This window comes from Pinus tabuliformis, chromosome 5_2 (genome assembly GCF_031772625.1).
Source record: "Pinus tabuliformis cultivar Carrire ecotype Pingquan chromosome 5_2, CPIR1, whole genome shotgun sequence".
NCBI classification, from domain to species: domain Eukaryota; kingdom Viridiplantae; phylum Streptophyta; class Pinopsida; order Pinales; family Pinaceae; genus Pinus; species Pinus tabuliformis.
Window position 1 is genome coordinate 919,175,385 of NC_142306.1, and position 26,441 is coordinate 919,201,825.

Genomic DNA, 26,441 nt, shown 5'->3' on the forward strand with positions numbered 1-26,441 from the left:
GAATTTGGACGGTGTCATCCTTGTTCTCTTCAGTGACTGTATCATCCGAAGATAAAACCTCTGAAGGCAAGACCGGGTCAACTGCCGCCTCGACCTTTTTACTTTTGTCTGGTATGGATTTAGTTGGTTTATCTTCAATGGCAGGCGCTTCAGCCAACCACCTGAGCAGGCTAGCTGGGTTCTCAACTCGTGACGGACTCGGTAAGAGTTTTTTATATCCAGGAGGAAGTCGTAACGGTGAAACTGGACGATCATCCAAAACTATTTTAGCCTCGTCTAAGAAGGGACAACGGTGGAGAGCATGGTCGCCTTCCCACAGTTTACAAGGAAATCTAACTTTCCTTTTTCGTCCTGGGGCTTCACTTTCGCTAGTTGACGGTGTGCTTTCAACGTGATCTCCAGAGTTTGATGACACCAGATTGTGCAAACGAGGATACCAGTCCCTTAGTATCCGGGGGATGCAAGGACAATCTCTGTGAAAGTGGTCTCCTCTACAAATGACACATGGCGATTTAGGCCTGGTCGGTGTTGTGTGTGGATTTTCGTTAGATGACAATCGTTTTCCCCCATTCGCCTTTGGCTCCTTCTTCTTTTTCTCTTTCTTCTTCTTTTCCTTCTTCTCCTTAGGAACTTGGCTTTTAGGTTTACTAGTCCCATCAAGTGAAGAAGAAGGAGGAGAGGAAGAATTAGAGGAAGTAGAAGGATGGTGGGTAACTCTGGACTCGTCTAATTGCTGATTCGATTGTTCAGGAATAGTGGTGTTCTGAACGACATTAGTTGAGAAGAGCCATACTGGCAAGCCAATTGTCAGTCTTGGAAGCGACAATGTGGCCATATGGGGCGCACCAACATCTCCCCAAGAGGAGAAGGGACTAGGATTTCCACCAAGGGGACTTCCTTGGTTGGTAGGCTCCATTTTCTCAACCCAAAGATCAACATAGGAAAAGCGGATGAATATTCTGTTTAAAATAAATTTTAACACGCTTTGACACAACTTGTTTTTTCAGTTTTAAAGAGTCGAGAAAAAACAAAAGATGACTCTAGTCTCCTTCGATTTTTAATGAGCCTGAAGTGACAAGTGCTCATATGGACCTTTTCCGTTAAGGAGTCTGAAAAGGAACGAAAGGGACTGCTCTGGAGGTCTAGGTAGAGGGAGTACCAAACAAATCGCAAAACTGCAGAATAATTTTTACGGTACGGTAGTCAATCTTCCCGAATGTTGTGTTCAGTGCATTGCGATCAGTAGGGCGGCCGACACGGCTTCCTATGGATAAAGGTTTTATGCCTATAGGGGTCTCCCAATATATACTTGACGGTACGTGGGAGCACAATTTCGTACTGGCACTTATCGTCTCAAAGTGGAGGAATCACCCAACCATCAGTGAGGACAACAGTTACCAGGCTTTACGACGCCGGAATACGTCTCTAGCCTAGACCTCTAAATGTTGTGCGTTAAGTTACAAAGTGTTGTTAAGTTCATTGAATTTATTTTAGGTTGATCTTTCTTATGAAGTTTTCCTTTTGGGTTCACCACGAGATGTAGATGTAATTCCTAAAATGCAATCTAAAGATGATAAGCAAGCTTTTATCTCTTTTCAGCAATGAAAATCCTAGCTACAAGGGGAAAAGAAAGACACAATATTTTCTCAAAGAGCAAAGAGCACACTGTAAATGCACTTTTCCTAAATCAAGCCAAACAGACTGTCAATATGCAAATGCACATGTGCATGTATTTGTTTTTCACTTTCTTAATATTGATGCCTAAAAAGAAAGTTGTTGTACAAATTTGAATTCGTTTTCAAGTGAAAAACACAAACAAGCTTCTTTTCGAAATCAAAAGGTAGAGACGATTACGACACTTTATGATTTTGAAATAAACACTTGTTTCGACACTAGAAATTCACAAATTCAAGCCAAAGGCAAAAGTAAAAGCATAATCAACTGTCAACAGCAAATAAACTTTCTCCTAAGATAAAAATCGACACTTACGACAGATCTAAATCAAAGGACGACAGTATGGCTATTCTACTTTTGCAATGGGAAACTGTAAATGACGCAACAAACACACAAAAACACATACAGTTTCTTTTATACAACTGAGGTGGAATTAAGGCAAAGAAAAGGGGCTTTTAAATAGACACACACACCGATCACAGGCTGCAAAAATCAGAGACAAAACTGAAAAAATTGAGCAAAGAACCTGAGCTGCACAAGGCTAGGCTGATCAACGCACCTGCTACACAGAGAAACTGGATTGCAACACAGGTAGCCTTCTTGGGAACTGCGTTGAAATGCAGAATCTCTTCACAGAGCCTGCGCTGGGGCAGAAACGAGAATTCTATCTAGGTTTTGGGTCATGGTTTGCAGTTTAATCTATGGTTTTTGGCCGAGCAAAAGCAATTAGTAATGCACAATCAGAGGGTTGATTTAAAAGAGGTTTAAGAGCTATCACAAAGGGTAATTAGATCATTTGTGAATCAGTTGTTCAAATCATAAACAGATCCAGTGAATGGATTGAAGCAGCAGATGTCTACTTTGCATTTGTTAATGGCAAATGCAATTCGATTCGCTACTTCTAAGTTTATGAAACAAACAACAAGAGAAACACAAACAAACTAACTAGACATGATCCCCAGTGGAGTCGCCATTTTGTTAACGGGAAAAGTGTCTATTCAGAACGACTCTATCCCACTGAGGTGTGACAGTGACCTCAGAAACAAACAGGGAAAACTACTTTCGTATTCTTCTTTATGAACTATAAACGAAGAGGAATCGGATGAACCAACCCGTGTCTTATGCTAGTCCTTTGATCCAATCTCTCTCCTCTTTGACAGCTTCCAGCTACCTGCTCCCTTACTTGCCCAACGTCACCAAGTTCGTGCAAGATCACAGAAGAAGGAAACTACACAAAGACATGGATTTATATTCATAAATAGCTTAGGATCAGATTTAAGCTAAACATACAAATGTAACAAACATCAATGATACACAAGCATGTAGGAGAAACTCAAATAGTTTTATTGATAAAACAAGAAGATACAGGAGGAGTTACAACCGATGATTCCTGATCCAGCATCAACCTCCCAGCATAGAATCCCCTCTTCACCTCCAAAAAAGCATATATCACCCAATACTCTGATATCTATCTCAAAACCAACAACAATTCTCTGCAATGTACAAAATTCCAGCCTCTGGATCTCTTGGTGAGGGATCAATATATAGATGTATGCAAAGAGTATGAATCATCTCATGAATTGATTAGTGGCTTCTCTCTGTTAGTTCTTGCTTCCACTTGGAGACTGAGAGCCCTTTACTCATCACTGGTCGAATTCAGTGAGCCAAGTGTCATTGGGGAAGATTCTGGAAGCTTCCATTGTCTCTCCACCTCGTGGAATGACTCTGCCACTTGTCATTTCCCGCTCAACGCACCTTGGTAGTGCATTTAGGTGTGTTGCAATGCACCTAGCTAGTGTATTTGGGTGCTTTGCAACGCAGCTAGCTAGTGGAGCAGCTGAAATGATCCCGATTTGACTAGTTCTGAGCAGTTTCTGGTGGAGAACTTCTGGGAGAAGCTGTAATTTGTTGACCTTGTTTCTTTAGGAGCTGGAACAACACTTTTAGGGACTTAGGATCCCTTGGTTTATGGACATTTCATGCTTAGAGCTGTAAGGCACAAAAATGTCTATAACACCTATATCAACCCTATTTTTCCTGTAGCAGCCTTATTTTTCTTATAGTAGCTCCATTTTCTCCTATATAAAAGGATTTTGTGCCTTGAGATTAATAGTTAGGGTTTCTCTATTGGTTGGCCTCCTCATAGGTGTCAAATATTTATTCCCTTAAATTAAATCCAACACCCATTTATCTTAGTGCTCCTTCTTGAGATTTTATATTTTTCTTGTTTCTGTGTATTTATTCTCTGCCCTTCATGGTATTTGACTATTGTTGTTACTATGTGTGTAGGTCATTTGTTGCTACCCAAGGTTTTATTGCTATTGGTGGAGAAACCTTATTAGAGAGGTAGAGTGCCTCCTGACTTGGTATCACGCCCTCAACTTGATGGGAAAGGGGAAAAAATAGGATTATGTCTTGTTGTAATGGTTGCATAGGCTACTATAGGAGGAGGTTTCTTCGTGTAGTAGTCCTTCCTTCTCTTTTAGGGTCTTCTAACTATATGGGAGATGCAAAATGATGTAGAGGGTTTGTAGGATGATGTTAGGACTCAAAGGGAGTAGTGTAAGCTTGTCAAAATGGAGAGGATGTGCTCTATGTATTTTTTCAAGAAATGTTCAGGGTGAGACAAAGTTTGTTTTTGAAAAATATTAATTAACATTTTTTCTTATGAAATAGGATGGATGAATGATGGATAGATAATGGATATGAAGTGGATGGAGGGCTTGGAGTGCTTTGGTGACTTGGTTGTTGCACAAATTTCCTCTTTTAACTGTTGTCCCCATTCCTCATAATCATAGCCCTTCCTAATTTGGATTTTACACAATGCATGAGTGAGGGAGTTATATGAAATTAACTAGTTTAGGGTGGCTGAGATTGCTGACCCATCCTTAACTTATAAAACCTCACCTCTCATGCATTTACAACAAATTTCTAACTATAATATGCTCAAGAGAAGATTTCAAGAATATTGCATACTTGTACCTACCTGATGGTTGTTGGAGAGGTATTCATGCTACTGCTAAGTTGATGATCGATCCATGGTCCTCTGGAGGTGATAATTTCATTTGTTTTATTCTACAAAGGTATTCATAGTTTTATGATTCTTTGGCTAATAAGTTTTTCATGTGCAAGATTCTTTCCAATGACCAATCTACTGCTAGTGGAGTTGATGTATGCCAGCCCATATTCTAAACCTCTATCTTTCAGTTACCGTCAGCAAGCTATCTTAGTCAAATATGACCTTCTTAGAGTGCTCGGCTTGGCCATGGTTTATGTTCACATTCCTCACACTTCTCAAAAATTTCATACACCCTTCCAACACTTCATCTCACCATTCGTTTCCTCCAAAGCCCCTCAGCCAACTTCCTGTAGCAGTTCAAGACATCCTATAGCCGTTTCCTGTAGTATATTTGCTTTGCATGTATTTCCAAAATGGTATATTGGATTGAATTGAAATTTTCTGAGCATGTTTCCATCATCCTTATGCAGTCCCCATAAAACAATCTCTCTCGATGGATGCACTAATCTCGAGAAAAATAAAAAATGATTGTAGGTGATGGAGGTTGATTTCTCAAAAACTGTTTACCAGAATTTGCTAAAATTTCTTGAGCATATTACTCTAATCCATATGCCTCCCCAACCTGAAACAACTTGACAAATGAATGCACAATTTTCAAGATATGACAAAAATAATTGTTTGCTCTATGTATTTTAGTTTCCTATAACAAAACAGAGTCTTCCTGTAGCATGTTAGGACAATAAGGAAAATGAATGGTAAAATATTAGAAAATTTGAGAAGATGGTGGAAATGGATGAGGGTGATGGATTGGCATGGCCTTGGTCCTTCTAGAGCATCTAAGAAAAGGAGGAGAAAGTCCAAGTTTGACTTCCTTTGACTAGGCTTTTGATCAAATTTTCTTTTGGTGGCTAACTTATTTTTGTTGCTTGCAGAGGCTGGAGAGCACTTGCATTCACGAGAGAGATAGATGGAGAAAATATTTTATTATTATTTTTTTTTCATTTTTTTCTTCTAGGCCTACTAGCTGCCTTAATGAGGTTTTCAACTAGTAGGTCTCCCTATGCACCTCATGTTAGAAAATTATATATTACGGGGCAATGGAACACATAAAATATTGCAAAAATATAAACACAGAAAACACATAAAACAAGAGAGACATAGATATATGTGGTTCAACCAGTTTGAGCTACGTCCACCCTGAATAGCTAGTTCTTCCTTTCTATTATCCAGCAAAATGAAGAGACACAACCTACAACAGATCCACTATAATATCCTCTATTTTCTCTCACAGTCTCACCTCTCTACTTCTCGCTCGGAGAATGCACATATATTACACGGACTCAATACAATGCCCTCATACAAAGAGAGGGGTTACCTTCTAGGGGAAGAAAACCTAAACTAAACATAAGTGCTATTGTCAACTCATCTGCCTAATGAACGACCTAGATTGACTAGAAATTACTGTACTTTTACAAGGCAATTTTATATCTATTTTTAGCTTCAGGGGGGTGCACCCCAAAGGTCGCAGCCACCCCCCCTGTAGTGAATATTTTACCAGTGGCGTTGCCGCTCCATTTTGAACTGGGGTCCAATGTGGTGATACCTTTGAATACAGAAGATAATCAGGCTCCACACCCAACAATCTCCCACTTGGAGACTGATTATGGCAACTCCACCGCTGCTTCATTTGCTGGAGAATGACTCCTCTTTGGACCTGCCTATTTCTCATCTTCATCGTCATCCTTGAAGACCAATTTAAACTGAGCATATTCTTAGTTTCTCCCTGGTTGCAACTTTTTTTAGCATATCTATAGGATTCTGGCTAGTGTGTATCTTTTCCAGCTTCAACTCTCCATCTTCCAACACTGATTGTATGAAATGGTACTTGAGCTGTATGTGTTTAGTCTTGGAATGAAATGCTGAGTTCTTTGCAAGATGAATGGCACTTTGGCTATCATTGTATAACGTGCCCATATCATGCTCCTTACCCAATTCACACATAAACCTTTGTAACCAAATCATTTCTTTATTAGCCACTATAGCAGCAACAAACTCTACTTTTGTTGTTGAAAGTGCAACAACACTTTGGATTTTTGAAACCCAACTGACAGTTATTCCACCAATAGTAAATACATATCCTGTAGTGCTCCTCTTGTTATCTCTGTCACCTACCATATATGCATCAACATATCCCTATAGAGAAATGTTTGAACCACCAAATCATAATGCTTGATTTGTGGTACCTTTCAAATATTTGAGAATCCATTTCACTGCCATCCAATGTTCCTTTCCCGGATTGTTCATGTACCTGCTTACAACTCCCACTGTATGTGCAATATCAGGCCTTGTGTCGACCATTGCATACATTAAGCTTCCAATTGCTGATGCATATGGAACTTTAGACATATAATCCATGTCTTCTTGGGTCTTTGGGCACATTTCCTTATTAAGTTTGAAATGGCTAGCAAAAGGTGTACTAACTGGTTTTGCATTGTGCATATTAAATCTTTTCAACACCTTTTGTATGTACTCATTCTGAGACAATGTTAATTTATGATTTTTCCTGTCTCTAGTTATTCTCATACCAAGGATTTGTTTTGCAGCTCCCAAATCCTTCATTGCAAATGAATTTTCCAATTTTCTTTTAAGCACATTTATTTCCTACATGTTAGACCCTGCAACAAGCATGTAATATACATACAATAACAATATAATATAACTACCATCATTTTGCTTTTTTAGATAAACACAATGATCAGAGTGACTTCTAGTATAACCTTGTTCAGACATAAACTTGTCAAATTTTAGATACCACTGCCTTGGAGCCTATTTTAAGCCTTACAAGCTCTTCTTCAACCTACATACTAGTTTCTCCTTCCCTTTCACTTCATATCCTTGTGGCTATTGCATATATATTTCTTCCTCCAAATCCCCATTGAAAAAGGTTGTCTTTACATCTAACTACTCAAGATGCAAATCTTCAACTGCTACTAGAATTAAAATAGTTCTGATTGAAGTCATTTTAACAAAAGGAGAAAATATTTCATCAAAATCAATACCTTTCTTATGTGCAAACCCCTTCACCACAAGTCTATCTTTGTAGCTCTGTTTTCCTCCATCTTCTTCCTTTAGTGTGTAAACCTATTTATTCTTCAATGTAGTTTTTCCTACAGGCAAACTGACTAAGTCCCAAGTCTGGTTATGCATTAAGGAGTCGATCTCTTCTTCCATGGCTACCTCCCACTTCTTCCTGCTATCAACTTGCATTGCTTCTTCATAACATTCGGTTTCACCAGAATCAGTCAACAATAAATAATATAATGAAGGAGAGTATCATTCAGGGGGTCTACTTATCCTGGTAGATATTCTAACACCACTTTCAGGTGTTTGGGGTGCTTGTTGTTGTTGTGGTGGTTGTTGATTATTATTATTTTCAGGCACCTTTACTTTTTTAGTGATTTCATCAAGAACTGTGTATTCCTTGTTTTCTTTTTCCTATTTCTTTTCCTGCAACTGATTCTTATACAAGACCTTTTCAGTGAATATTACATCTCTGCTCCTAATGATTTTGTGATTTTCGTAATCATATAAGCGATAACCAACATCATTAACACCATATCCAATAAAGGTACATTTCTTTGACTTTGCCTCAAGCTTTGTTCTATTTTGTTTATCAATATGGACAAAGGCCTCACAACCAAAAGGCTTTAAAAAAGAGTAGTTTACCTTTTAACTTGTCCATGCTTCCTCTGGAACACCACCATCCAAGGAACTTGAAGGCCCTTTGTTTATTATATAAACAACAGTATCTACAGCATCTACCAAAAGTTCTAAAGGAAATCCTGTATGCAATCTCATGGCGCGCTCCATGATTGTTCTGTTCATCCTTTCTAACACACCATTTTCTTGTGGTGTTCTTGGAATTGTCTTCTCTCTATGAATTCCATGCCCTGAAAAATACCTATCAAACTTTTTGTTGCAATATTCACCTCCATTGTCTGATCTGAGACACTTTAATTTCTTTCCTGTCTCAATCTCAACCAAAGCTTTCCATTTCTTGAAAGTATCAAATACATCAGATTTATTTTTAATACAATAAATCCAAGTTTTTCTAGTTGCATCATCAATAAAAGTAACATAATAACGAGAGCCACCAAAAGATGATACCTGAGCAAGTCCCCATACATCTATATGCACAAGCTCTAATTTTTCATTCTTCTTTTCTTTCCCAACTCTAAGAAATCTGACTTTCTTCTGTTTTCCATAAATGCAATTCTCACAAAGTCCAAATCAACATTCTTCAAACCCGGCAACAAATTCCTTGAGTGAAGAATCTTCATCCCCTTTTCACTCATGTGTCCGAGCCTATGATGCCATAATGCTGCATCTACTCCTTTGGACGTTAAAGCATTAACATAGTTAGAAATACCATTGCATAAATGCAATGTACCAACCTCTTCACCTTTTTCTATTACCAGGGCTCCTTTGGTAACCTTCCAAGCTTTATCTGTGAAAGTTGTCACACAACCTTCACCGCCTAATTGCCCTGTTGAAATCAGATTTTTCTTTAGATCTGGAACATGCCTTACCTCCTTTAGTAGCCATCAGTTTCCATTCTTCTATTTTACAAGAACCTTACCCATTCCAACAATTTTACAGGGTTTATCATCACCCAAACGAACTTGTCCAAAATCCCCTTGAACATAGTCATGAAATTATTTCTTATCAGGTGTGGCATGGAATGAGGCCGATGAATCTACCACCCAAGAATTAGTAATATTTTTGAAAGAAAGAATCAAAGCATCTTGTAACACCTCACCTGTCACATTTGCTTCATGATTGTTTTCTTGTTGTGCATCTCCTTCTTTTCCCTTCCAAGATCTATAGTCTTTCTTTAGGTGTCCTTTCTTTCCGTATTTCTAGCACACTATCCCCGATCTAGACTTGGATCTGCCTTTCCTTGATTTACTGCGATATCCTGAGCTCTTTCCTCTTTCCATTTCTCTTCCCTTAGACTCTACACTCAAAGCATTACCCAATGTCTCACCGAAGCTTTTCTATCGCATTTCCTTGCTAAGGATAGCACCGACAACATGATCAAACTTTAAAGTACTAGATCTAGAAACAAAGTTACTAATGGCCATTACTAAACCATTCCAACTTTCTGGTAATGAGCAAAAGAATAACAGAGCTCTAACTTCATCACCAAAATTTACCCTTACTGAACATCACTGACTTGTAACAGTATTAAAATCATTTAAACGGTCTGCAATAGATCCACCTTCCAACATCTTCATATTAAATAACCGTTTCATAAGAAATACCTTGTTTGAGACCGAAGGTTTTTCATATAGTTTCTCCAATGCCTTAATCAAACCGTCTGTCATTGTTTCCTTCGAAATGTTGAAGGCGACTGACAATGCGAGGCACAACCATACTGTTCTGAGTGCCTTTCTATCAAGAAGGTTCCATTCTTCATCTTTCATTCCCGTCGGCATCTTTGTTTTTCCACCCAATGGTAGGTACAAATCTTTCTGATATAGATAATCTTCCATCTGCATCTTCCACAACGAGAAGTTTTGGCCGTTAAATTTCTCGACCCTAAACTTACCATCTTCCGCCATTGCTCCCACTCGAATGAGGAACCCTTCTTTCCTGCAAGTTTATCATCCAAATAGACCTTTGGCTCTGATACCATTTGTTAGAAAATTATATATTACGAAGCAATGGAACACATAAAATATTGCAGAAATATAAACACAGAAAACGCATAAAACAAGAGAGACACAGATATATGTGGTTCACCCAGTTTGGGCTACGTCCACCCCGAACAGCTAGTCCTTCCTTTCTATTATCTAGCAAAATGAAGAGACACAACCTACAGTAGATCCACTATAATATCCTCTATTTTCTCTCACAATCTCACCTCTCTACTTCTCACTCGGAGAATACACATATATTACACAGACTCAATACAATGCCCTCATACAAAGAGAGGGGTTGCCTTCTAGGGAAAAAAAACCTAAGATAAACATAAGTTCTACTGTTAGATCATCCGCCTAATGAATGGCCCAGCTTGACTAGAAATTACTATACTTTTACAAGGCAATTTTACATTTGTTTTTAGCTTTGGGGGCGCTACCCCCAAAACCCCCCACTAGGGGGGTGCTCCCCAAAGGTCGCAGTCGCCCCCCCTGGACCCCCCTGTAGTGAATATTTTACAAACGGCATTTCTTGCCCATTTCGAACTGGGGTCCAATGTGGCGATACCTTTGAATACAGAAGATAATCAGGCTCCACACCCAACACCTCAAAGGAGGTTTTCACCTAGGATCTTTTCTTTTTTCTATTTTTTCTCTTTTTTCCCAACCCATTGATTGCCTCGTGGAGGTTTTTAATCAATGAGCCAATCTCAGGCACCTCAAAGGAGGTTTTCACCTAAGATTTTCATTTTTCTCTTATTTTCCATTTTTTATTTTATTTTTTCTACCCTACTCTACTTGAAAAACAAAATCTCTTTCAAGTATAAGAATACTTCCAATGGAGCCATGTTCACATCAATATGACAAATAAAATGATGTGTAGGCTTGAAATCTATTCTTTGAAATGTACCTAAATATGAGACACCAACTTCTTTGACTGATATGAGATCAAGAATTGTTGAAGAAGAGCGTGTTTTTGCAACTTAATGCTTTTCTACAACTATATTTCAATATAGTTGTGATGCCCCTGGTCCACTTACTGATTTGGATCATCTCGAATGTCTTCTTCATCCATTAATTTTAGACCTGCTTCATTTTGCTAATTATTCTTTTGAACACATGGAGGATCTGATGGAAAACATGAGGGAATTTTCTCAATCTATGAGTTTGACGTCTTCTCTTCATCAATTACAACCCATGATTCTTTGGTATTCTCATTTGAATCTTCTTTTTATGAATTTTGTTCTTGAATGGAATCAAGAGAAGATCTTTTTGCAGTGATATTCTTAAGCTAAGATGAATACCATTGAGATCAAGAAGAGATGTTTGGAAGTGTTGTGCCTCAACATTGTAAATGGGCTGAGCTACTTCCTTGTGTGGGTTTGAAAATGGTGGCATAAGTAGTTGAGTGGGAATGGATCTATCAGATGGATGTGGTTTGGGTTGTGGTTGTGGCGGAGGTGAATGGTAGGGATATAATGGATTTGGGTATGGAGGATATTATGGATGACTCCCATAAGTTCCTTACCAACCTTGTTGCCAATATGGGTTTTGGGGTTGAGATGGCCAAGGTTTCCAAGGAAATAGCGTGTTCCAATTATTATGATATGGATATGCATAAGCTTGAAATTGTGAATTAAGCTCTTGCATCATATCAGGTTGAATAGGATGCCATAGTCCTCTTGGAGCTACATAGAATAGTTGCACTTGCAATTGACTTGCTCCATTGTCCTCTTTGGTAAAATTCCTTCAACCTTGGTAATGAGGGGCAATATTTAACACCACGTGATTCTACATGGAAAACATAGATATCAACATCTTCTTTTTTCTCATTTTGTATTCCTAACATTTATACTTGTTCACTTAGATTTCTATGAATTTATGTTTTAAAGTTATCAAGTAAGTTTCCAAGTTTAGATTGACTTACCAATATTGGCACTGATTGACTTACTCTTGCCCTTCCTCTTGATATGTGTTTGCATGTTTCACAAATTTCTTCAAACAATAATTGGTATGCATCACCTCTACTCATGAGATCAATCCACTCATCCCTAATTGTTCTAATTAAGAGGGTTTTTAGTGTGTCAAATCCTAAATGATGTAGATTTTCCCTCTTAACATTATATATGAACCTCTCTATTAGATCCTTAGGGCTCTCATCTTCTTTTTGATTCCTTCTAAATATTTCTTCTTTAAGATCATGATCTTTATATTCTTCTAGAAATATATTTTGCATATCATTCCATGATCTTATTGAATTAGTCCCTAAAGCAATGAACTATTTAAGAGTTCTATCCTTCAATGTTTCTGGAAATAATCTCAAATTTTGAGTGTTTAATAAGTAACCATAAGATCTACAAACCATTTCAAATTCAAAGAGAAAGGTTTCCGGATCCTCTGACCTTAGAACATGAAAGTTTGGAAGAAAATATGGAGGGATATTTTCATTTTGCACACTAACATTAGTATCTTGAATTGTAAATCCAAGAGGATATTCTTCATTGTCATCATATCCATTCATTTCTTCTACCTTTTCTCTCACCTCTTCCTCTTCTACCTGCAAAAGTGGATGGTGATGTGTCTCTTACTACACCACATGATCAAATGGGGGGCTTGGTGTTGGAGAAGACTTTTTTTATTTTTATAAAAAAAAGAAATGAATTAGAATGCTGATGAAATGCAATATTCTTAATGAAATTTTTGTGTTTGTGTAGAAAGTGGAAATAAATGAAACAACTAGGGAAGAAAAAAATGCATACTTCGACACCTCCCTGGAAACGATGCCAAAAAGTGACGAGCCTCGGTATTGCAACAAGAATGTTGCAATTCCCAAGGCTGCCAACTTTAATTGTCAACCCGAGATTCGTACAAAATTAAGAGATATAGAAACTGCGTAAATTGTGCCCTTCCTTTTTTGTCATGATGTAATGTAGTGAATGTAATGAAATAAGATCCAAAACTATTTGCAACAAATAAAATTCTCGAAATGGAAACCTTAACCTATTGCAGGAAAGAAAATACAAGGAAAGAAAACCTACTCTACTTGCACAAAGAAAATATCATGAACTGAATATCAATCATTACATTTCAAATATTTCATGTTCATTGATAGAGTTCATTGAAAGTGGAAATCAATAAAATCATCATTGTATTCCCATTTCATAAATTTGTCTATTAACCCAAATAGTTGAGATGTTTTGCATGGGTAAAAAGGGAAGTCCTAAGTGATGTTTATTCCTCCTAAACCATTGATTTAGACCCTAGAGGTCATGATTCAACCCTAAGGGTAGAAAACCAATCTTTTTGAGAAAATATGCGCAAGTATATATACGTTGGAAGAGTGCTACAAGAAACTACAAGATGCTACAGGATCCTACAGGGTGTTATAATTCAACGAATGACCAAGAAAATCAAATCCAAATTGGATAGGACAAATTTTTATTTGACTAGAATGTATTAGGTATTCATTATAATTGGAATCACTTAAAAATACCCATGTTAACCCATGCTAAAAAATAGCAGAAAATTACTAGTCTAAAATGTAGAAATTCGAGAACTAGTGAGCTAGTAAATCTATCAAACGCCTCACCTAATCAAGTGAAAATGCAATGGGGTAATTTTTTTTTCAACTAGTTGTTTTTTGATCTAATGCAAGTGGAATCAACTCGATTTAAGCTTGTTAGCATGTTCTAAAAAATAGAAGAGATTTACTACTATTTTCCAGAAGGGACTTCAAGAAATTTACATTTGGGAATAAGAAAACTAATCCAAGTATCCCAATGTTTACTATGAACTTACGAACTTGTTCCAAGGATGGAATAATTCTTCTGATCATGTTAGCACTTGAAATTTCACCTCAGGCTGAGAAAGGTAAGCCTCAAGGCAACATCAAACCACTTCGCCTCGTAGCTAGCCCTACGGGGCGGGAGAGGGCTTTCTCCGATCTATCTCGGTGAGATCTTCAATGGATGAGATGACCAATAGGGTAACACTGATTTTAGGCTAGTAAGCTGATAAAAAAGGTTGATTTGGGGTTTTTAGTGTTTTTGGTGGCAAATTGAGGGGATGGCAATTTTGGGTGCGGGGATTGGACACAGTTTCTGCAGGGGGTTCTTTGGGGCGAGGTAGGAAACAATATTGATGCCTTTGATTGAGGTGGATGGTCAGGAATGACAGGTGAGGAGCTAAGGAGAGCAAACATTAACTTTGAATTCTCCTTAAACAGTAGAAAACATTGAAATTAAACAAACTTAAAAGCAGAGCATGACAGTCATGAATTATTACTTTAACACTTCGTTTGCTTAATGTGCAGAAGGAAAAGAAAGGAAATGATTCACATAACACACTTACAAGAACATATATAAACACACCATCAATACATGTAACCACAAGAATCCCAAAAAGGACTGCAAAACCCTGGTCTTCCTTAGCCAAAAATTGCAGAGATACAGTGAAAAATACAATGATAGCTTCTCCCTCAAGAGTCCAACCATGAAAATGAGCAAGAAAGTACATAATATAGATCATCTAACCTCTTTACCTGCCTCCATGGGTCGAGCTCACTATCCTAGGAGCTGTTTCAACCACTTCTAAACTAAGCACTACAAACTAGGCAGTCAAAACAACTTGCCTCTATAAGCTAGGGAACCAACTCATTCATTTAATTTTCACCTTTTTCATGAATGAATATTCTAGAAGAGGTACATAAGAGTAAAAGTGTCATAAAAGTACATTAATTACATCAAATAGGATAATAATCCACCCCAAAAAGTCAAACAAGGTCAAACTGCGTTTTTCTGAGCTGTACACTGAAATTTGGAAAAGTTTGCCTGATGGGTCGCGTGCCTCTGCCTGACGGGTCGCGCGCCTTTGAGACCACATTTGGGGCACTTCCAGGTGGAAAAATTGAGCAAGAGTATGCTTGTTGGAAAGGCTTGTGAGTCTACTTTCCAACCCAACTAGAATTTCTGAATTTGGTGGTCATGTGCCCCTCCAAAATTGCAATCTCCCAAGACTGCTTTCTGTGTCTCAAAAATGTGGCAGAAAGTCATTTTTTGCTTGTTTTTCGACTTTCTGGAGGCCCAAAACTTCATAAAATCTCAAGTCCATTGATGAGCATATGTAACTTCTCATGAAAAATCTGAAAATGCTGAGCTTTTGCAAAATGGAGTTGCCATGATGAAGGGTCGCGCGGGGGGTGAGACCCGTTAATGGAGAAAACCTGTAATTGCCTGAAAAAACCAAAATTTACCCAAAATGCTCAAATTTTTTTTGGGATTTGTGCTGTGGCTAGGCTATTTAGTGCCTTGGTCCTTCAGTGAAGCCTCAGCCAAGATATGGAGGGGATCAAACCTTTTTCTTTGTTTTTGTGATTTGGCCAACCGCCTTTGGAGCACCTTCATTTTTGCCTTGCATACGTGCATTTCGGGCCCAATAGTGGTTTTTCATCTTCCGGAGCAGGCTCAACTTCTGGTGTTGACTCACGATCATCACTTCGCTCATAGTCGGTTTCGGTTTCTGACATGGTTTCAGGGGCAAAGTGACTGAAATGTACTGCTGCTTCTTCTTTGAAATCTGTTGTGTTAACTGTTTTGAAATGCTGTTTCAAGGGGACAAGTAGCACAAGGGAAATGTTAGGGAAGGGAGACTTGGAAGGGAAATTGGGAAAAATATATGAAACAGGGGTTAAAGGGAGGAATCATGACATCAACATCATCATACAATTTCATTTGCAAGGATGTTATGGGAGTTGGAGTTTAGGGTTTGATTTTTGATTTCTTAATATTTTTGGTAGGGAAATTAAATAAAAATGTTAAGGGAGTAAGAAATGGGATGTAGGAAAATGTAGGAAAAACTAGGAGTGAAAAGGATGACCTTGAAACAGTGAAACAAACCCTAGCAACTTTGATATTTTCAAGAAAAGGCACATGGAGTCTTTACTTGCAAATGAAGGCTTTTAAAAATATTATCATGATCTTCTCAAGCTTTAGCAAACCATAATTTATATGATTGAAGGCCTACCTGACAAGCTTGAAAAATTTGTGGTCACTTGGCAGCTTTCTGGTAATTTTCTGTGGAGAAAACCCTGATGGGTCGCGTGCACTTCCCAACGGGTCGCGCGCCCTCAACGGGTCGCACCTGTGTAATTTTTACACTGCTGGAGGTGCCCTGACGGGTCGCGCGCATGGTTCAACGGGTCACGCTGTTGCAGGAGGCTTTTGGAGGCCTTCACAGTGTTAGAATCAGGTGCAGAATAGCTCGTTGGAAAGGTATTTGAGTCTACTTTCCCACAAAACTAGAATTTTTCAATTTGGAGTTCATTGGCCCTGTCAAAAATCAAATATCCCAAGACTGGTCAAAAAGAGCCAAATGAGGCTGCCTCAAGGAAGAGTGTTGTTGCAGTCAACTTTTGAATACCTTCCTCAACCCCAAATTGAGCTCATGATAGCTCATTGGAAATATATTTGTGTCTATTTATCGTTTTATCCAGCAAGAAAATAATTTGGCCAACCAAGCTAGGAGAAAACTTTATTTTCCCAAGGTCACTCCAGAGGTGTCTTTGATTCTCCTGAGGCAACGGCATTCTTGATATTTCTCTCAAACCATGACACCTGTGAAAAAAATGAAGGAGGTTTTTCTTCTTTGGAATGTTTTTGACAAAAACCTCTCTCCGTTTCCCAAAATTCATCTTTTATTTCTCTAAAACATCTTTTGAGTGAAACTTATCCTGATGTGTGAAACAAGGAATTTTGTCAAAATGAAGCGAAATGAAGGGGATAAGGGGCTTCTAAATTCTTGGGGAAATTTCTGGAAGTGGGGAGGGATGTTAGGAATTAGGGGAAAGTGAAATCTTAGAGATTGAGTGAGGGAAAGGGGTCCAAAAAGGCAAAACACAGGCCAAACCTAGAAAATTGCCAAGTTGTAGCTAGAAACTAGGCACTACAAACTAGGCAGTCAAAACAACTTGCCTCTATAAGCTAGGAAACCAATTCATTCATTTAATTTTCACCTTTTTCATGAATGAATCTTCTAGAAGAGATACATAAGAGTCAAAGTGTCATAAAATTACATTAATTACATCAAATAGGATAATAATCCACCCCAAAAGTCAAACAAGGTCAAATTGCGTTTTTCTGAGCTGTACACTGAAATTTGGAAAAGTTTTCCTAACGGGTCGTGCGCCTTTGAGACCACATTTGGGGCACTTAAAGGTGGCCAAATGGAGCAAGCGTAGGCTTTTTGGAAAGGTTTGTGAGTCTACTTTCCAACCCAACTAGACTTTTGGAATTTGGTGGTCATTTTCCCCTCCAAAATTGCAATCTCCCAAGACTGATTTCTGTGTCTCAAAAATGTGGCAGAAAGTCATTTTTTGCTTGTTTTTTGACTTTCTGGAGGCCCAAAACTTCATAAAATCTCAAGTCCATTTATGAGAATATGTAACTTCTCATGAAAAATATGGAAATTCTGATTTTTTGCAAAATGGAGTTGCCATGATGAAGGGTCGTGCGGGGAGTGAGACCTGTTAATGGAGAAAACCTGTAATTGCCTGAAAAAACCAAAATTTACCCAAAATGCTCAAAACTTTTTTGGGATTTGTGATGTGGCTAGGCTATTTAGTGCCTTGGTCCTTTAGTGAAGCCTCGGCCAAGATATGGAGGGGATCGGACCTTTTTCTTCGTTTTTGTGCTTTGGCCGACCGCCTTTGGAGCACCTTCATTTTTGCCTTGCATACGTGCATTTCGGGCCCAATAGTGGTTTTTCATGTTCCGGAGCAGGCTCAACTTCTGGTGTTGACTCACGATCATCACTTTGATCATAGTCAGTTTCGGTTTCTGACATGGTTTCAGGGGCAAAGTGACTGAAATGTACTGTTGCGTTTGCTTTGAAATCTGTTGTTTTAACTGTTTTGAAATGTTGTTTCAAGGGGACAAGTAGCACAAGGGAAATGTTAGGGAAGGGAGACTTGGAAGGGAAATTGGGAAAAATATATGAAACAGGGGTTAAAGGGAGGAATCATGACATCAACATCATCATACAATTTCATTTGCAAGGATGTTATGGGAGTTGGAGTTTAGGGTTTAATTTTTTATTTCTTAATATTTTTGGTAGGGAAATTAAATAAAAATGATAAGGGAGTAAGAAATGGGATGTAGGAAAATGTAGGAAAAACTAGGAGTGAAAAGGATGACCTTGTAACAACGAAACAAACCCTAGAAACTTTGATATTTTCAAGCAAAGGCACATGGAGTATTTACTTGCAAATGAAGGCTTTTAAAAATATTATCATGATCTTCTCAAGCTTTAGCAAACCATAATTTATATGATTGAAGGCCTACCTGACAAGCTTGAACAATTTGTGGTCACTTGGCAGCTTGCTGGTAATTTTCTGTGGAGGAAACCCTGATGGGTCGCGTGCACTACCCAACGGGTAGCGTGCCCTCAACGGGTCGCACCTGTGTAATTTTTACACTGCTGGAGGTGCCCTGACGGGTCGCACGCTTTCAACGGGTCGCACGCCTGGTTCAACGGGTCACGCTTTTGTAGGAGGATTTTGGAGGCCTTCCCGGTGTCAGAATCCGGTTCAAGATAGCTCGTTGGAAAGGTTTTTGAGTCTAATTTTCAAAAAAACTAGAATTTTGCAATTTTGAGTTTATTTTCCCTGTCAAAAATTAAATCTCCCAAGACTGGTCAAAAAGTGCCAAATGAGGCTGCCTCAAGGAAGAGTGCTGTTGCAGTCAACTTTTGAATGCCTTCCTCAACCCCAAATTGAGCTCATGATAGCTCATTGGAAATATCTTTGTGTCTAGTTATCATTTTACCCATCAAGAAAATAATTTGGCCAACCAAGCTGGGAGAAAGCTTGATTTTCCCAAGGTCACTCTAGAGGTGTCTTTGATTCTCCTGAGGAAATGGTATTCTTCATATTTCTCTCAAACCATGACACCTGTACAAAAAGTGAAGGAGGATTTTCTTCTTTGGCATGTTTTGGACCAAAACCTCTCTCAGTTTCCCAAAATTCATCTTTTATTGCTCTAAAACATCTTTTGAGTGAAACATATCCCGATGTGTGAAACAAAGAATTTTGTCAAAATGAAGCGAAATGAAGGGGATAAGGGGCTTCTAAATTCTTGGGGAAATTTTTGGAAGTGGGGAGGGATGTTAGGAAGTAGGGGAAAGTGAAATCTTAGAGATTGAGTGAGGGGAAGGGGTCCAAAAGGGCAAAACACAGGCCAAACCTAGAAAATTGCCAAGTTGTAGCTAGAAACTAGGGTTTGTGCAAAAATGAGGAATTTGGGGGACCTAAGTGATGGGAAGCATTTGATAAGGTATATGAAGGATAGGGGAAGGTGTATGAACATCTGGATACAAGTTTTTCCGATGATTTGACCGTCCAAGAGAAATTAGCTTTCAAAACCCTAGGAGAGGGAAATGACCCTGCCTAGGCGCAACTGAAGCATGAACAAGATGTAAAATGACTCATTAGACACTGACATGATAATGAAAACCCAATGAATGATGATAAATTCAGCAGAATGATGACATGGATAGGCATTTGGGCAACTTTGAAAAGAGTGAGATCAAACCCTAGACCTAATGCCGAGTGACCAAATTTTGCTTGAAGACTCACTGAAATGACAAAATTTGACCTTGACACTTCAAAATCACTTTGTAAGAGCACGTTTGATCACTGGAGGAAGGCTGTAAAGACTGACACTAACATTGGCTCCAATGGGGATGGTAGCTCCTTGGAGGTGCCAAGAACCACAGACCTCTGGGAGAGCAGACTAGTGCTTTCAACCATTGGGTGATGGAGTCATTATTTCGGAAAACGACACAAGAATTTGACTCATTTATTGACTGAAACCTGACTGAAGCCAACACAATTATGAAACCAACATGACTGAAAACTGAATCATAAATGACTCATGACTGACTTAACGAAAACAAGAACTTACAAAGCTTATTGAAGGGCAGCAGTCCATCAAGATTTGAAATCATGATGACAACCACCTGTGTTTCTTACAAGACAATATACATCAAACTATATCAGAATGCCAATGCAACCAATGAAGCAGATGCCTTCTTGATTGATTCTTCCTATCAGAACTTCTGGTCAACAGTACAAACCTATCACTGGGCATCCAAAAACATAGTTGACCATATTCTCCTTCATCACTGAATACTGCAATAATCACTTTCACTGCTGACTATAACAAATCTGCCATTGGATCCTGGAAAACATGAAGACTTGACATTGCCACCTCCTGCTAAAAGAACAAGGTATCCTTTGTTACAAATTCTGATCTGCCTTCATCATGTGCTTCGGAAAGAGTATGTTCCTGGTCCTCAAAAAATTCTGAACAAGTAGATGAGCAGATCTCCTCTTGAAATAACATTTCAAAACATGAGACATATGAGGAAGAATCTGAAATGGAATCCTGAATGGTTTGATCTTTTGTAGTTTGAATATATGGTAGGTCATCCTCATATGATATGACAGCCAGATTCTCATTACATTCATCAATCATGAGAAAAGAAATTTCAGATGCTTCATGAAACCCAACACTAACATTTCTATCAGCTATCATAGATTCATCCAGAGAAACCTTTTCACTTACTTGAACGAAGATCTTGTCTTGTTTTTCACAGAGGCAATGAACTACCTCCTCATGAAGATCTAGTGCTGGTGAGATGAGAGAATTTAGGTCTGCTACTTCATTTTATTCATTTGAGGCAGCCGCGACAATACAACTCTCCTTTATGAGATCCGAAACAACAAGTTTTGCCTCATCACAATTTATCTCCCGATCTGATTTATCATCATCACTTTCTGAGATTGGAACATTACTTTCCTGCGTTACCTGCATGCTGTCTTCTTCTATGGATAGATCTGAAACAACATTTGCTCTTTCCTCATTTTCAACCATATGGAAATCTTCAGCCTGCTGCTCTTGACAAGTATCCTCTAAGATTTCTGTGTGTTGCTGAAATGGATTCTCATACAGAGCCTCCATAATCTCAACGTCCATAAAATTATCATCTTCATAAAACTTCTCAAGGCTTTCAATAAAACTATAAGCATGCTTGCAACAATCATGAACCAAATTTAATGATGGATAAGATGTTTGATATCTTTCAATAAACAAGGCATGAAAATCCTTTAAACAGTAAATACAGGCCGGCAGTAAATTTTCATACCACGATTGAGCTGCACCTTCCAGAGTGGCCAGGAATATCTTCATTAAGCAATCTTCAAGAAAATCCACCTTCAACTTGCGAATATGCATATGAAATCTAACTAGATGTAAAGCAACATCCTTCTTACCATCATCATTAAATATAGGCAGATTCCTTGACCAATCTACCTTTGGAATTTTATTTGGAAAACCAGGGATGTGATCTCGGCTCAAGGGAGCATATCTTCTTGTGATTCGGTCCATCTTGAAAATCTCACAGCTACTGATCTCTCTGCAGTGAAGTCACCATGAAGCATTGATCTCTGGAGTTCTCAGTGAATGAGTCGCTAGTGAATGATTTCAGCCTTGTCAGTGTCTGATCGTTGTCCACTATCAACAATCAGATCTGAACTTGATACATGTACTAGGTGTTTGGTCAATTTAGTGATGTCTAAATTGCAACTTTTAAATGTCAACCCGGGGCTAGTAAGTTGATGTAGTGATGTGTACTGTATGTACTTAGGCAACTGTTTCTTATGTTTTTGTCGTTTTTAACTTTGTAAGTTTGTGTTCAAATATATTTCTCCTACAATGATGTGATGGAAATGAAATAAAGTGAGTGAAGTGTGTGTGATTGTGATGAGTTCTAAATGATTTATTAAGACTTAAAAATAATCTACAAGAAAGCTTTGAACAACAACTTGGAATGAAATCAACTCTTAAAGGAAAATGAGGGCATCAAAAAGGCTAATGACATTGGCCCAATATCTATGCTGCTGCAAGAAAATGAAAATGAAATCTATGTTATGTCTAGCTAAAACTAAGTAATATCAAACTGAAGTAAATCTACATAAAAGAAAGACTAGTCACAAATACTTTAACTTCTTCTTAACATCTTGTCTTTTAGCTGAATATATCATGTGAGAAATAGTCAAAAATAAGCCAAGCAATTGTGAGTTCTTGAGCAACTAAACCAAGCTGTGTTAGTGATATTTTGGTCCTCAATAAAGATATTGAATTATAGAGAAGAAACCATCAATAGGTAAACATCTTGATGTCTAAAAGTAGTAAGCAACTATGCAACTTAAAGAAATGATAACAAAGAGATAAAGTCTGCAAAACAAATAAGGTCAGCGACATAGATAAGATGATCACAAGTGTCACTAGCTATGAAAAAGAAAGAAAAGAAAATGTCCCGGGCACGCCTAAGCAAGCTGCAAAACACACTGATCAGTCATGGAAAAGTGCAGAAATATAAATGAGCGAAATTTAGAGTTATATACAGCTATTGTACATGATCAAAACACATCAATTAAAGGCATTCTATACAACTATTATACATAAAATGATAAAAAGAAATGCAGGAAATTAAAACACTGTACAAGCCTTAAGTAAACAGGGGCCCTCTGCCTACTCCAGCCAGCTCAAAGATCAATTACACGCTCAAATGGAGAACAATCTTCTCATATATTATGTATCAAAATAGATAGTACAGTGGGGTTCAAAATTACATATCAGAAGCTAACTATTCAGCGTTCAGAGACGATTTATTTATAGCAAAAGAAACAAAACTAACTTAACACAAACTATGCTATTCTATCAGCTGTGTAAAAACACGTAATCTGGCAGCGTCCACGGATTTAGGCAATGGTCGTGGTGGGCATTAAATCTTCTGTTGGATTCCTGTCTCCCACCGTTTGCATGGCTCAGGAAGAGGCCAACTATTCTTCACGTGCTCTAAAATCGAACACGCAGAGCCGTGCCATTGCCAATGACCTCTGTTGACCGAAGTTACCTCCTCATTGACCATGGGTTTTTGTGACTGGTTTGGCTGAGCTGGAAGGACACACACCATGTCCTTAGTTCTACGAACTTGCCCATGTGGCTCTTCTGCTCGGAGGACACCTGGAACATGCCGTTTAATAAAACAGTTGCGAAATCCGGGATTGCCTGCGGAAACCGAGATCAGCTGCGGAAACCCTGTGTGAGCTGCGGAAAGTGCAGCACTGAACCAAAATTCTAATCCAACAACACAGTCATTAGCATAATTAACAAACCATGTAAAAAGTCCTAAAATACAATGATTTAAGCAATTTGATGGAGGGAATGAGTGACAAAAGGAGGAAATGAATAGGAAAAGGAGGCTGAGAGGATGTGTAAAGAAGTGCAAGTTTGAGGCTCAACATACCCCCACTATGAAGGTGTTGCATGTCCTCATGCAACCAAAACTTTGTCATTGTTTTTCAGTCCATGTGCTCCGATGCTTCTGCCAAAACACCCAGCCTTCTTCTCTTTCTCCTTGTTGCCAAAATTGTCCTTGGTTTTCTAACTAAACACTTGAATTTCAAATTGATCAAGGCCCTGCTCAGTTTCTTGCATTTTCTCTTCAATTTTTTGTTCTTCTTCTGCCAGAGTCCTAAGTGAAGCATGGTGTTGTCATGGACAATTTTGTCCACCTTGCTTTGTTCTTTCAATGCTTCGTTTTCTTGTTTAATATGCCGGTTCAAGACTTCTAGCTCAAACACCTCTTGTTTTAAAGACTGGACCTGTTCCTCAAGAGGTCATATAGTGCTTAGACCTGCAACTGGTTTCTCCAAGGTCTCCAAATAATTGTATGCCTCCTGCTGGTCAGGGTCAGTTTCAGGTGTTCTTCTTGGCCTAAACTCGAATTCTCGAGGATTGTTTTCTCTTTCTTGTTGGAAGGGACTTTCCTCTCTTGGAGGACTTCGCTTAATAACTAGCTGAATTGGAGTCTTTTCAGGTGTGCCTTCTTCCAAATCAATAAAATGTGACTGTTTTTCTTTAGTCACACTCATTCTTTCTTTAATTCTACTGCTTCTTCTCACTTGTGCACTAGTGCTCTTTGGCTGGACACTTTGTTTTTCTTTTTGTTTTTTCTTTGAGAGGGCAGTAGCTTGGAGTTGTACTAGTCTATCAGCCAAGGTTTGATAGTCTTCTTCTATTGAAGGTTCAGGTGATGGATATTATTTTTGAACGATTGTTTTCCCTTTATCCTTTTTCTGTTTCTTGGTTTTATCTCTCTTTACCTCTTCTTCTTGAGTAGTCTCCTAAGTTTCTACAATAGGAGGATCTTGGGCTGCAACATCTCTTTTCATTCTCCTACTTCTTTTTGGGATTCTAGGAGAGCTGCTAGCGGAAGCTTCAGTTACCTCTTGAAAATGATTCCTAACTAAAAAATTTTCCCATGTATCATTGTTGTTTTTCAATTGGTCCTCCATGAGAATTCTAATGAACCCGTGATGATATAAGTGAGGTTCAATATGGCCTATATTCTTTTGGACAGTGGAACTCATTTTCGTTAGGCTTCTTAACAGAAAATAGGGTAAATTGATGGCATGGTCATCCATGAAGTTCATCATAATTCTTGCATGGTACATATACATAGTGCCAAAGCGGCCCTCACATGTAACAAATTTTTGAACAAGTAATAATAATGCAGTCCATTCTTCCTTAATCACATGTACAGGAATCCCTTTGGTGAATATTGAAGTGTCCATACCTGGATTCTTAAGCATATCTTTCCATCCCTGATCTTCCACTGTTCTGTTCTTAAACCATCGTTCTCCTAGCTGAGGTAAACCGGTTGCTGTGGCTATGGTATTCTCTGTTACTGTGAACTTCAGGTCTCCCACTTCCATGGTGTTTCCATTGAATGATCGAGCGAATGCCTTTGTTACATCCTTATCATATCCTCTGAATTTTTGAATGAACTTCAACCATTTTGCCTTCTTTAATGCTTCCTTTGTCTGCGGGTATCCTTCTAGATACTTTGAACCTTCAGGTTCAGCTCTAAGGAGTTTCCCCATCTTCGGCTGAAGCTTTGACTATGTATGGATGCTCAAGGAGGATGCTCACGGGGACAAAGAGATGGACTACGGCTGTAAGTGGAATAGCCGCAATGTAATGCAAGGCAATACGGTTTTGAAACATAACTGTGGAGTTTGAAACAGAGCTGCGGGGTTTGAAACAGAGCCGTGGTGTTTGTAACAAAAATGAGAGTGGAAATGGTGTGAGTGCGAGGGAGTAAAATACAAGCACGAGAATGAGTTCAAATGCGTGCGGAAATGAGGTGATAAGAGAATGGAATAACGGCCAAATCCCTTGGAGTCGGGCGGCTTACGTACACGTTTCAGCATTGGCTACGAAGATCGTGGTGGAGAAGAGACGTAGTACGATAGGTCTCTTCACCCTTGTACGGCTAATTAATGAAAGCGCAGTCTCGATCTGAGTTTGAACTAAGTGTGATTATGAGACCGTTAGGAGGGTATGAGGTGGATGAAGGATTATCGTGGAGGAGAAGTGGAATGATCTCGCTAAATCATTGCATTTAGTGGCTCTGTCCACGATTTACTAATTATGCATAAAATGACTTTTAAATGGTTGTTTGGAAAAAAAATTTGATCATACCTTCATAGATTTTCCTTTTGTTGATTAAGGTTGCTGACCCCCTTATTGCTTTCTTATCTTGCAGGTGCCTCCCATCCTTGTTGCCCTTGGTGATGTTGATACCTCTGACTGTGATTTTTGAAAACAAAGTACTGCTGTTGTAGAGACAGAGTGATGCTGGTTGCGGAGACTGGTGCGAGCTGCGGAAACTGTTCTCAGCTGCGGAAACTGAAACAACACCCTTCTGTCTATACCAAAAAGTAGTTAGAGAAGACTTAACTAAATGAAATAGTCCTGAGAGGGACTTTATTGGTGAAAATGAAATGAGATGAATGAAATGGAATGAAAATGAAGTGAAATGGAGATGGAGATGGAAGTGAAGTGGATGAACTGAAATGGCGAATGAGATGGAAAGAGAGAGAGACTTTTTATTTGGAAAATATAAAGTGTCAGGTACCCCTG